The following is a 13,883-nucleotide window of genomic DNA, read 5'->3' on the forward strand; positions in this document are numbered from 1 at the left end:
GTTTGTTTGTTTTTTCTCTTCTCTTATTGATTTGTTCTCTCACAATGATTGATTTGTAAATGTTGAACCACCATTGCATCCCAGGGATAAATCCCACCTGGTCATGGTGGATAATCTTTTTAATGTAGTGTTGGATCCTATTAGCTAGGATATTGTTGAGATCTTGGCATCCATATTTATCAAGGCTATTGATCTGAAATTCTCCTTCTTGGTTGCATCTTTGCTTGGTTTGGGGTCAGGGTAATGCTGGCTTTATAGAAAGAGTCTGGAAGTTTTCCTTCGTTTCTATTTTTTGAAACAGCTTCAGGAGAATAGGTATTATTTCTTCTGTGAATGTTTGGTAGAATTCTCCAGGGAATCCGTCAGGTCCTGGGCTCTTGTGCTTTCGGAGGTTTTTGGTCATTGCTTCATTCTCGTTACTAGATATTGGTCTATTCAGGTTGTCAATTTCTTTCTGTTTCAGTCTTGGAAGTTTATAGGTTTCCAGGAATGCATCTATTTCTTCTAGGTTGCTTAGCTTATTGGCATATAACTGTTGATAACAATTTATGATGATTGTTTCTATCTCCTTGGCATTAGTTGTGATCTCTCCCTTTTTATTCCTAATTTTATTAATTTGGGCCCTCTCTTTTCTTTTAGATTAGATTAACCAGTGGTTTTTCAATCTTATCAATTCTTTCAAAGAAACAGCTTCTAGTTTCATTGATGTATTATACCATATTTCTAGTTTCCAACTCATTGATATCTCCTCTAATTTTTATTTTCCTTATTGTGGGTGGAATTGACTTAATTTGTTGTTGATTTTCTAGTTCTTTAAGGTATAAAGAGAGTTGGTGTATTCAGGATTTTTCAGTGTTTTTTGTTTTGTTTTGTTATGGTTTGGTTTGGTTGGCTTGGTTTTTTTGAGTGAGGCTTGAATAGTTATCTATTTCCCCCATAGGACTGCCTTTACTGTATCTGATAGGTTTTGGACCGATGTGTTTTCTTTCCAGTGGGTTTCCATGAATTGTTTAATTTCATCTTTGATTTACTAGTTGATCCAGACATTCTAGAGCAAGATGGCGTTTAGCTTCTAAGTGTTTATATTCCTTCCAAACTTTTTCTTGTGGTTGAGTTCCAGTTTCAAAGCATTTTAGGTCTGGGAACATGCAGGGAACAATTTCAATCTTTTGGTATTGGTTGAGCCCTCATTTGTGACCTAGTATGTGGTTTATTCTGGAGAAAGTTCCATGCACGTTCAAGAAGAATAAGTATTCTACTGTTTTATAGTGTAATGTTCTGTATATATCTATGAGGTCCATCTGGTCCAATGTGTCATTCAAAACTCTTGTTTCTCTATTGATTTTCTGTTTAGATGATCTGTCCATCCCCTACAATTAATGTGTCCATATCAATATGACTCCATTTTGATTAACAGTTGGCTTATGTAGTTGGCTGCTCCCCTAAAGGGGGCATAAATCTTTATATTCTTAGATCTTGGTTGATAGACCCTTTAAGAATGATATAATGTCCTTCTGTATCTCTGATTACAGTCTTTAGCTTAAATTCTAATTCATCTGATTTGATAATCACTATCCTAGCTTTCTTTTGAGCCTCCTTGTCATGAAAGATGGATCTCCATTCCTTCACTTTCAGTCTGGATGTAGCTTTAAGTTCCAAATATGTCTCTTGTGGAACCATGTGATGGGTCCTGTCATATTATCCAGTCTGCAAAACTGTGCCATTTTATGGGAGCATTTAGGCTGCTCACATTGAGAGTGATTATTGAAAGGTAAGTTTTTCTTGACATCATGTTGCCTGAGAAGTCCTTGTTTCTATAGATTGTCTCTGTAAATATCTGTTCTATGTCACTCTTGGGTTCTTTTTCTTTTATAGAACTCCCCTTAATTTTTCTTGTAGTGCTGGCTTGGTGGTCACATACTCTTTTAAACCTTCCTAGTCTTGGAAGCTCTTTATCTCTCCATCCATTTTGAATGTCAGCCATTTGGATAATCCATTTGGATTATCCATTTTGGATAAAGTATTCTTGGCTGCATATTCTTCTCATTTAGTGCCCTGAATATGTTATGCCAGCTCTTTCTGGCTTGCCAGGTTTTGGTAGATAGGTCTGATGTTATTCTGATGGTCCTTCCCCTGTATATAAGGAATCTCTTCACCCCAGCTGCCCTTAGGACCTCTTTTCTAAAATTATGATTCATGAATTTCATAATTAAATGTCTGGAGGTCTTTCTAGATTCATAGATCTTGGGGTTGTAATTTCTGTTTCTAAGACATGAACCTTTGTTCCATTCCCTAAACTAGGGAAATTTTCATCCAGACTTTGTTCAACTGTATCTTCTAGTCTTTTCTTTTTCTCAACCTCCCTCAGGCATCACAATAATTCTGATGATGGAATGTTTCATTGCATCATTTATTTTCCTAATTCTGTTTTCATGGCTTCTAAGCTTCTAGTTCCATGTCTCCTCTTGATTCCTTTTTTCTATCATTTTTTTCTTCTAGATCACTAATTTGACCTTTGCCTCAGTTACCCAACTGTTAGAATATTTAGATCATATTGGATCTCACTGATAACATATTTTAGAACTGCCAGATCAGCTTTCACTTCCAACCTTAGAGTTTCTATGTTGCCACTAATTGCCTTCTCCAACCTAGCCATTGCCTGGATAATTGTTACCCTGAATCCTCTTTCTGACATACGGTTTATGTTCATATCCAATAGCTCTGATGGAGAGGGCACAATCTCTGAATTTTTCCTCTGTTGGGTGTTCCTCCTTCTAGTCATTTTGGTGAGAGGTGGTTGAGGGGATGTATAGCTGAATACATCAACCACAATCTAGGCAACATGCACTCTGAAAAGTTTCAAAGCAATTGTGGGACACTACCAAAAAGAAAAGAAGAAAAAAAAAATAAGAAAAGGAAAAAAAAAAAAAAAGGAAACAGAGAGAGAGAGAAAAGAGAGAGAGAGAGAAAACATAGCCAAAATGTAAGCCAAAAGTAAGACTAAAAGTAAGCCAAAAGCAAGACTTATAAAGTACATAAACAAAAATAAACAAACAAAAAGACAGACAAAAGTAAAGGACAAGATAAAAAAGAAAACCTTGGCCAGAATGAACCTCAAGAATAAGATTTATATAGGGCAAAAACAAAAACAAATACACAGAAACACTAACAGAAGAATAAGATAGGAAGATGGTTATAAACCCTCAATGTGGGTAAGGAAGTTTATTTCACTTCTTCCTGGGTCAATCTTCTTCTTTGTTAAAGGATTCAACTTTCCAGAGATATAGGGAAATTAAAACTGGTTTATATATAGGGGTAGTATTGAATAGGGAAAAAATATTACCTTGAAGCTTATATCTATATGTATTTAAAAAAAGAGAGAAAGAAAGAAAGAAAGAAAAGAAAAGAAGAAAAACAGGTGTATGTATGAAAAAAGTTCAAGTTAAGAAGTTATTATGGAATATGTTGTATTAAACCTCTAGTTGCAATGGTAAGTAGGTTAAAAAAATTAAAGAACAATAACTGTGGGAAGAAATTAAAAGAAAAGGAAAAAGAAAGAAAAGTTGTATCTATGAAATATACAGATTTTGAGGCAATACCATGAGCTTAATATATTGTTTTCCCCTGATGTTGGAGTTTTACAATTTTATGGGGACCCTCCGGTGGTTGTCCTTTTGTTCTTTTGGCTTGTCTTCTGGGAGAGGGTCCTGACACATTGTTTCTCAGTCAGTCTCCCTTGGGCTGAGTCACCCTGCCCACTATCAAGGGGCTTGGCTCTGTGTAAACTGGTTTTTCAGGCTTTTGTTCTCTGGAGGCTTTTGTTCTTTGGCAGCTTTTTGTCACGTTTAAGATGTTTTGTGGAAAGCAAACTGTCTGCACCCAGATCTCAGCCTTAGAGAGAAACCTCAATCTGCTCCCCCCAGGTCATCCAGAACACACAGACTCCCCTTCTGTAAATTGCTCTGAACACTGCAATCTCTCACAGGCTGTGAATACCCTCAGCCACTGTCCCAGTGGTTTTCTGAGGCCCCCGCTTGTCTCTGTACCCCTGTGCCACTAAAACCACAAGTGATACTGGGTCAGGTGACTTCAAACTCGAGTGATTGCTGTTGCTGGGACTGCTTTCTGGGGTCCATGCCCACACCTTGTGCACCCACATGTGGTGGAGGCACAGGTCACCAAAGACTGTGGGTCAAGGGAAACCAACCTGAGACCATGCTGTTTCTCTCAAGCGCAGGCTGGGTGCACTCAGACCCCACATCAGCACAGGTCATGGAAGGCTGCAGGCCTAAAGACCAGTGGCAGTAACCATCCTGGGACCGTGGGCTTAGGCCCGTGCACATGACCTCCCAATTCCACCAGTTGCCTCTTAAGATCTTTTGCTCTTTTTGAATGCTTTTGACCAGTCTCCAAGTTAATGTTGGTCTCCAGTCTTTGTATTGGGTATTACTTTCAAATGAGTCACTTTTGGTGTTTATCTTCTTATATCAGTCTGAGTGTTCCACTCTGTGTTACCTCTCCACTGATGCCTTCTGCCCCCGTGGAGATACAGAATTGTATCATTTTGCATCTCAGGCTGTTTTCATGGGTGTTCAGAGTGTTCTGGTAGATATTTAGCTTACTTTAGGGGACGAGCTGAAACAACGTCTCCTACTTTTCTGCAACCTTCCCCTCCTCTCTGAAATGTAAGAACATTCTGTAAAGAACACTCTTAGCCAAAATTCTACTAAACATAAAAAGAGAAAAAAAAATTCTAATATTACATAATAATTCCAGAGAAAATAAAAAGACTGTATATGTCACATCTAGTAGCTTAGATAGCTACTGTAATTTTTTTGGACAATATAACAGGGAAAAGAATAATTAGCTGTCAATATCCTTAAGGAAGATATATACAAAAAATCTATTTAAAAATTTACAAACCAAATCCACAATTATGTTAAAATAATAAAGACATTGTAGTGTTAGGAGAGTAGTTAATAAACAGAAAGTATACATGCAAATGGAAAGGCTCAAAAAAGCAAAAGGATAATGTATACGTTTGTTTTCAAATCTGAACACCCAAGCAATTTGCATATTAACAAAATAAAGAAGATACGATATAATCATTTCAATATCCTAATGAGTATATGATCATGTTGTATAAACGTTTTTGAATGAAAGAATGATTGAATAAATGAATAAAAGAGATGTTATAAAGCAACAGATTTTTAGTTCTCATAGTTCTGGAACCTGAGAAGTTCATGATCAAGGTCCTGGAAGATTCATTGTCTGTTAAGAGCCCACTTCTTGGTTCATATATTCCCATCTTCTTCCTCTTAAAAACTAACATGGCAGAATGGGCAAGGGAGCATGCTGGACTCCCTTTCATAAGGGCATTAATTAATTACATGATGACATTATCCACGCTCAGGATGTATTCACTTCCCAGAGATCTCATATTCTGATACCATCACATTAGGGATTAGGTTTTGAACATATGACTTTAGGAAAACACAAACATTCAGGCCACAGCAACTGGTAATCAGGAAAAAAGTAGAGCAGACTGAAAAGTCTTTCGTTTGTAAATCCACTCAAAGAGATGCTAAAACCCATGATTCTATTGTCCAAAAAAGTAAAATTATAGTTTCAGGAATCTTTCCATTTGCAATAACCCAAGGATTTTCAGTGCATTTTGCCCTGCATGATCAGTGACAAACATGGGATTTAATGATTAAGGTGCAATAGAATTTACTTTTATCTTCTCAACCATATGTCTGAGCATGCATATTGCATGTGAATAGGACTTAACATCCTCATCCACTATCTTCCTTGGCAAATATAGTTTTACTGCTTACTAAACTTGCTTTATGCTGCTTGTAGAGTAAGAGCAAACACATTAGATTTCCCTGTCCAAGAAATGAAAGTGACAGATAAAAAGATTTAAATATGAACTACAGTACCAATAAAGGCGAACAAAATGCTTGCAAGAGGTGCCTAAGTAATAACATTTCATTTTGATAATGTTCAATGGTTTAGAGCTAAGGACAAGGACCTCTGCTTATTCCAGGAAATGGAGTTAGTAAGAAGAGTACAATTAAATGCTGCTTCTCAGAAATAGAGGTCAATAATTCCTAGTTTCCAAAGGCTAGTTTTCTAGCCTGGCATGGACTGGGATTTTCTGGCAGCCTTAGGAAAGAGAAATTTCCTTATTGTAAATTCTATTACACTTTCTTCTTACCATACTATACATATTTCTGAAATTTTCTTACATAAAAGTAAATCGATTTTTAAAGGGCACATAACAATATTTAGGAAGATTACTCATTTGAAGAAGACATTGGGATTTTTCAAAAGATAAAATCTCTGTGTCTGTAAATTATCATGCTTTGAAAGTATGTGACATTTATACAATAATAAAATATAAATTAATTTGTTTTGTCCCTGTAGATTTGGGGATGTGGTGTATACTAAAAGAGGATAAAGAAAAATACAACTCAAATCAGCATAAGGATAACAGTTAATAGTTAACTAGACAGGATAACTGACAGGATAACTAGACTTAGATTCTAGTACTGTCTTGGTGTTAGTTTATTATCTTTAACTAGTCCTTTATTATGCAATTCAAATTAATAGTTTTAATCCATTTATCCAGTCAATGCAAATGTATATGTAGTCCCTGGTTAATCCCACCAAACATTTCCCAACACTTCTAGATTAAAAGCCAAATGTTGTAAATGACATCTACCGATGTCTTCCTTACTAACTATGCTCCAGCCTCAATGCCTCTTTCCCAATCTTAGAATACACCCAGTCACATCCACTTTTTGGCTATTGATTTTACACATTTGTTGTACTCTGTGTCTGGAATACCCTTCCCCAGCTCACTCCAAATCTGTTCAGTCTTCTTCAATCCCCTTTCTCAGGTTTTTACTCAAATTTTATGTTCTCCAAAAAAAAAAAAAAAAATTAGACCTTATTTTAAATGGACTTAATTTAAAATCGAACCCCTCCTCCAACTTTCCTTACACTCATTCCTATTATTTTTCTTCTTAGCATTTCCCATAATTTAAAATGTCATATATTTATCTACTTATTTCTGCTTGTTTTCTGTCTCTCCCACCAGAACTTAAGGTCCACTGTACTAGACTAGTTTTTCTACTTTATTGACTGTTGTGTGCCCAGAATCTAAGGCAGCCTGTCACAGAGTATACATTCACTAAATATTTTTTTAAATAAATGAAATTAATTAGTACCATACAAAAGATGTGTTATGTACTGGCAATAAAGCAGTGAATCATATAGACAGATAATATGCAATTTCAACTTACATTTTAGTTAGGGATATAGGTCAGAAAAACTGTAATTCAAGTATATCTTACAGTACTATGTAAATAAGTAGATAACAGAAAAATAAACCTAAGAAAAATAAACCACTGCTTCAAGGCAAAACAAAAAGTATAAGTACAGTTTAAAACAGGTAGGTCTGATTAAACTTACCAAACATCAGCAAACCATTGTGAGAAAAGTTTGTGTGTATGTGTGTATATATATAATAATTAAATGTGTGTATATATATAATTAAATGACATGATAAGGAAGGATGACCTATTATAGTCTCTTGAGACTATAGTCGCTACTTACTATAGTAGCATTGTAAGATGTTCAGCAGAGTTGCTAGGGTAGATAGAAATCTAGTTTCATATTTTGTACAAATATGTAAAACTGAACCTAAATATACCTATATATAGTTTTTCAGCACTTAGGGCAATTGAAAATAAGTGCAAATTAAGAGACTCACATTACCTCAACATTTCCTCTTGATACTCATACATGCTTAAATTTCAGAATAGGAGATAACTCTCTGGGTGGGAGATGGGGGTCAGAACTCTAGGTGTTTTGAAAGCCTATTGACTGAACTGCCATTCCTTTACCTTCTATTGGAGAAAGATTGAGGCATACTTGGAGTAAGAGCTAAATATTGGCTGTTCAAGATTCAGGGAAAATTATAAACAAATGAATGAATAAACATGTTAATTATAGAGTATTTTATGTACTTTGAAGGAAATAAAAAAGAGTAACTGGAGAGTATAACAAAGAGAACAATTTAGATACTTTAAGATCCTTTTTATCTAAAAGTCTCCTGACCTTTATAAGAGAAAAGAGGTCCATTTGGCTTTAACACAAGATTAAGGGAATGAGTCACAGAGAGAAATGCAGTTAAGACCAATCACAATTTATAGCCACTCATAGCTTCATTACAAATCATTATAAGGTTTTGTGCCACAGAATGTTTTCTTCTATTTTATAAGAATCACTTGGATTACTGAGAATAGACAAACATTAGACCAATAAAAAAATACTACTCAAGGTTAGTAATCTGGGTAAGAACCAGGGGAGGTTTGGACAAGGATGATAGGGTGGAAGGTGATAAGAAGTGGCTGGAGTGTGTGTATATTTTAAAGAAAACACCAATGTAATTTAGTGATAGATTGGATTCTCAGTGTGAAGAAAAATGGAGTCAAGGATGACTAAAGTTTTGAGCTATAAGAATAAAGTAGTTATTAACTAAAACGAAGAAGGCAAGTAGGAGAGTTTTCTTAACAGAAGATTATGAACTCAGTTTTTTGTTTTTTTTCATTTATTTATTTTCAGCATAACAGTATCATTATTTTTGCACCACACCCAGTGCTCCATGCAATCCGTACCTCTATAATACCTACCACCTAGTACCCCGACCTCCCACCCCCCCGCCACTTCAAACCCCTCAGATTGTTTTTCAGAGTCCATAGTCTCTCATGATTCACCTCCCCTTCCAATTTACCCCAACCCCCTTCTCTCTAACTCCCCATGTCCTCCATGCTTTTTGTTATACTCCACAAATAAATGAAACCATATGATAATTGACTCTCTCTGCTTGACTCAGTTTTGAAAACATGAAGCTTAAAGTAACTACAAGATATCCAAGTAGGTAGGTAGGTTAATTAAGATACAACAGTATGGAGTTTATAAGAGAGGTTAGCCAAAGGGGCCTATATGGATTTTTTGCCATTACATTGTATGAGACTGGATGAGATTACCATCAGAGTGGTGACAAATAGGAAACTATACCCTTTATGATAAGAATCACCAAACCCACACTGGAATATGTTTTCAGTAGTGTGTGTGTGTGTGTGTGTGTGTGTGTGCATGTCCATATGTTCTGATACCTAGTTAATGGAAGATAGAGTTAGAGACAATCCAAATATGGGGAAAAAAGTCATAGATTCAGTTTTAGCCCTATATCATACCACTGTGAGTCTTAGGAAAAGTTCAACTCTGAGTCTCAGTTTCTTTAACATCAATAATGAGGATAATAATTTTCCATCTGGTTATGAATATATGTTCAAGGCTGTACAAATTAGAGTACAGTAAAATACAGATTTGGGTAGAAAATACTAATTTAACTGAAGCCCTATATTGTGCAAGTAGGAGTTGGATTAGCTTAAAGGGACAAGTCTTGAGTTAAAAGGTTTTATGTAATTTGTACAATGTTCCTTATAAGATTAATATTATTTGTCATTAAATACCATCTTTCTGGAAAGCTATTTTCCACTGTGTATCTGGAGGCTTAAAAATGCATAGTTTTTAGCTTTGGAAGTGTACTGTAGTACTAGAAAATAAAATGAAACAGAAGTTTAAGTATACAGTTGTTTGAAAATGACTCAAATGTCCAATTATAAGAAACTACACTAAATATCTGATGATTTACCCAAAGAATACTTTATCATAAAGCCATTAATATATTTTTAAAAACTTCATGAAGTTGGAAAAGCTGGTATAAACATGCACAATTAAAAGATATGAGACAAATAACAATTTATTATTTATTTTATGTTAACCATTTTGTTTAGATTGCAAGGAAAAAAAAAAAAACTAGAGGTGACCAACCATGTGTTGGTAACTGTGTGTATTTCGGGGTGACGTTTGAAATAATTTACATTTCTAAAATTCCTAAATTCTTTACAGTAGGTATCATTTCTGTCAGAAGAAACAAATAATTTATTAAAATAAATATTATTGGACCTTTTCATATTTTGCTGTTTGTATAACTTATATATCCTGTCAGTCTCTTGTGCTTTTAGTGCATCAGTCCTGTTTTACCCTGAGGAGAAGCAATCTATTTACAGGTAAACTGAAACATTAATTACATAGGAAGATCTCTTCTATGCAGTGTTCTGATAAAATGCTATAAAAACAAGAAACACGAACTTCCATAAAATATTTGTTTCTTTGAAGACATTTAAACTCAGTGTTTTTCCTTGAAAAGCCTTATGAATAATTAAGCCTAGTCTAACTTGCCTGGAAATCTCTGCCTGCTCTCTAACACCATTAAGATTGTAACACTGTCACAATAGACCCATTAAGGTTATTTAAATTGGATAAGGAATGGATCCTGGACGATACAGAATTCAAAAGAACTGTCTACTAAGAATGATGATGTGCAGTATAAACATCCAGATGTCAGGAAAAGCCTAATGTGCTCCTTAGAAATCGTGGAATAAAATGCCTCTAAAAAGTATACTGCTAGTTTTCAGAGTATCTTGATTATTGGCTCAATTTAGGTTTTTCTTTTCATTTTTCGTAATTTACAGAGAGGAATGTAATAATGTCATCATATACTGATAGGAGGAATGGGATTCCAATTGCATTTCTTTTCTCATTAAGATTTTGAACAAATTATTAGTGACTTCCTAGTTTCAGAGTCCTCATTCATTGAGTGGATAAGTAATAGTTCTTAACGGCATCTCATGCATTTTTAATGCGCATGAAATGTGCTAATTCTTGTGTAGTTCTTAACATTGCACCTGTAATAAAATATTTATTATTATTATTATTATTATTTCCTATTTCCTCTAGTTTTTCTGTATTGGAAAATCAAATAAATGTATAATCTGAGACTGATAGATAGTTTTCAGGCTCAGAGAAACAAGAGGAACAGACCAATAGTTTTCTCTTCATTAAAAAAGAAGACTTCACTTCATGTTGAAATATGTGTTTAACATCTATCCATACCTAAAGTTTCAATTAAGGTCAACTGAAATAATATAAGAATAAGATCTTTCTAAACTATAAAGTTCCATGTAAGTATGAGAGATGATTACTAATATTACCAGGCTCTTGTGCAAGCATTGGAATTACTATTCAAGTTAGCAAACATCCTTTGCAGCATAATAAAGGGCTTTAAGAGTTAGTCTTTTCAAAAAAGCATATATTTTATTTCCTAGGACTAATTTACAAACTTGCAAAAGTTATTTGAATTTATATAATCAATCATTTTAAGAAAGATTCATTTTAAGAGAGTCCATTTTTTCCTAATATAATAAGCTCCTGATGTATTGCTGACTTGAAATTGCATAACTTCTAATACTGAATCAATATTTTATTTTTCAAATGCACATTTTCATGAACAAATATCTGCACATACTTAGAAATCAGTTTCAACTTAGAATTCATGGTGGTAGATTATATTGGAGGAAAAAAATCTAAGAGTCTACTTGCCAACTCAAAGCAACAGGAACATTGGTGCAGTGAATATAAATTAACTCTCCAGGGAAGATTTTCTGACAGAAGTGCTTTTATGACTCATACTATCTCTTGATCCATGAAATGCATTGCACACCATCAATTTGCTACTTGAGTTGTCCTAAAGGGAAAAGGTTGTCATTCACTCACTGAAATATAATTGGCTATGATAAATTATTTTATTGGTTGCATTATTAAAATTTAATTATTTTTGCAAATAAAAGCATAGTCTTATACCACTTTTACAATAAAACACTATTTAGCATTTATACAATTCCATTAAAGCGCTTACAAAGATGGAGGAGCACTGTATCTTTGTCATATTTTGCCCTTAATATTATGATGGGTAACTGAGATTAAGAATCTATATAACTGGGACTGGTCAGACCTTGTAAGAGAAGCAAATCTGTTTTATCCTACTGTGCCTTCTACCATATCATGAGTTGTCCATGATTCTGGTCTCTCAGTCAAAGACTAATAAAAATACAAAGTGACATAGAATAGTACTCAACAGTTCATTCTTTCATTAACTCCTTTATTCAACAAATACTTAAACATCTTCTATATGTATGATAGAGCAAATCTTGTAATGTTAGCATTACCCATATTTGGATTCAAGTCCTAGCTCTATAAAGTAATAATTTTGTGACCTTTGGGGTATCACAATGATTACCTAAGACTTAATTTGAAATATATAAAACAAATCACATTGTTGTGTCAAAAATATAAATAGTACACAAAATGTAACAATCACAAGCTAAGTAGCTAAAATTATGTGCTAAATGATGTGAGTTACTTTATAGCAATAATAATCCAGTAAGAACTAAATTAATAAATTGAGGCAATGTAATCAGTAAGTTTTTGTTAAATTATATTGCAGTAACAAGCAGTCCTGGAATCTCAAAGGATTAAAGCCATAATAGTTTAATTTGTTTATATCATCTATCACTGTAGGAAAGCTGTGGTATTGCTCCCATGTATCTTTTGTTTCAGGACCCGTACTAAAGTAGTAAATCCTATCTGAAGTGTTGCCAATTACACTGCATAAAAGGGAAAAACCAGCGATAAAAATCAATAGTCTGAACATTCCTGAGGGGCTCAGTTGGTTAAGTGTCTGCCTTCCTCTTGGGTCATGATCCCAGCGTCCTGGAATCGAGTCCCTGCATGGGGCTCTTTGCTCAGTGTAAAACCTGATTCTCCCTCTATCTGCCACTCCACCAACTTGTGCCCTCTCATTATCTCTCCCTGACAAGTAAATAAATAAAATATTTTTAAAAATCAACAATAGCTCTTAAATATGATATATGTCATTCCCATTCCTATTTCAATGACCAAAACAAGTTAAAATGAATCTTATTTCAATAAGGCATCATAATGGGAAAAATAATACAATCTACAGCAATAGGTAAGTGTTACATGGAAAAAAGAATCTAATTCTAGGGAGCCAGTGTAGTTAAGGCAACCTCGATGTGGGGTAATATTTATGCTAAGTTTCTGGGACCAAGGAATATCTGGGGGATGAAGACAGGGTTTGGAAATGAAATGATAGCTAGTGCCTTCCAGATGATAGGGACATCTGTTGAATGATACTTATTTACTGAAGCAACAATCCCCAACTGGAGCTATTCAAGTTGCCTAACCTTGGCAATTTGCTGAATAACTGAAATTCAACAAAGGCTTTACAGGAGCCTTCAGATTTAGGAAAATCACAGCTGGTTTTAGTCTGACACACATTGGCCATTCTACTCTAAGTCTATTTCTAGAACTTGTATATTACTGAATTTCTACTCCATTCCTCTGAACAGATAATGTGTATATTGTCTCAAAATGTCTTCAAATTTCATCTTTTTGTACTTCTTATCCTATATTGGAATCTCTAGATATTTTTCTAGTAGTTGATATTACCATTCCAATTGCTTTGTCTTATCAGAGACATTCTCTGTGGCACAGGGAAGTAAATATATCCTGGATCTGTTGGCTTCTAGGCTCATATCCAAGTCAAGTGTTAGGATCTCTCTGGACTGACAAGAACATCTTGCAGGGTAGCCTGGGTGGCTCTCTTGGTTAAGCATCTGACTCTTGATTTTGGATCAGGTCATGATGTCGGGGTCATGAGATAGAGGTCTATGTCAGGTTTCATGTTCAGTGCAGAGTCGGCTTGAGATTCTCTCTTTCCCTCTGCCCCTCCTCCACTTGCTCATGCTCTCTCTCTCTCAAATAAATAAAATCTTTAAGGGGGAAAACAAAACAAAACAAAAAACCTTGTAAGCCAGTGTCCTTAATACGAAAATCCATTGAATTAAAGACATTTGAGCAAGGGAAGACCACAAAACAGACAG

Source organism: Mustela putorius, unplaced genomic scaffold, assembly GCF_011764305.1.
Source record: "Mustela putorius furo isolate JIRA1106 unplaced genomic scaffold, ASM1176430v1.1 tig00000083_pilon_pilon_pilon, whole genome shotgun sequence".
Lineage (NCBI taxonomy): Eukaryota > Metazoa > Chordata > Mammalia > Carnivora > Mustelidae > Mustela > Mustela putorius.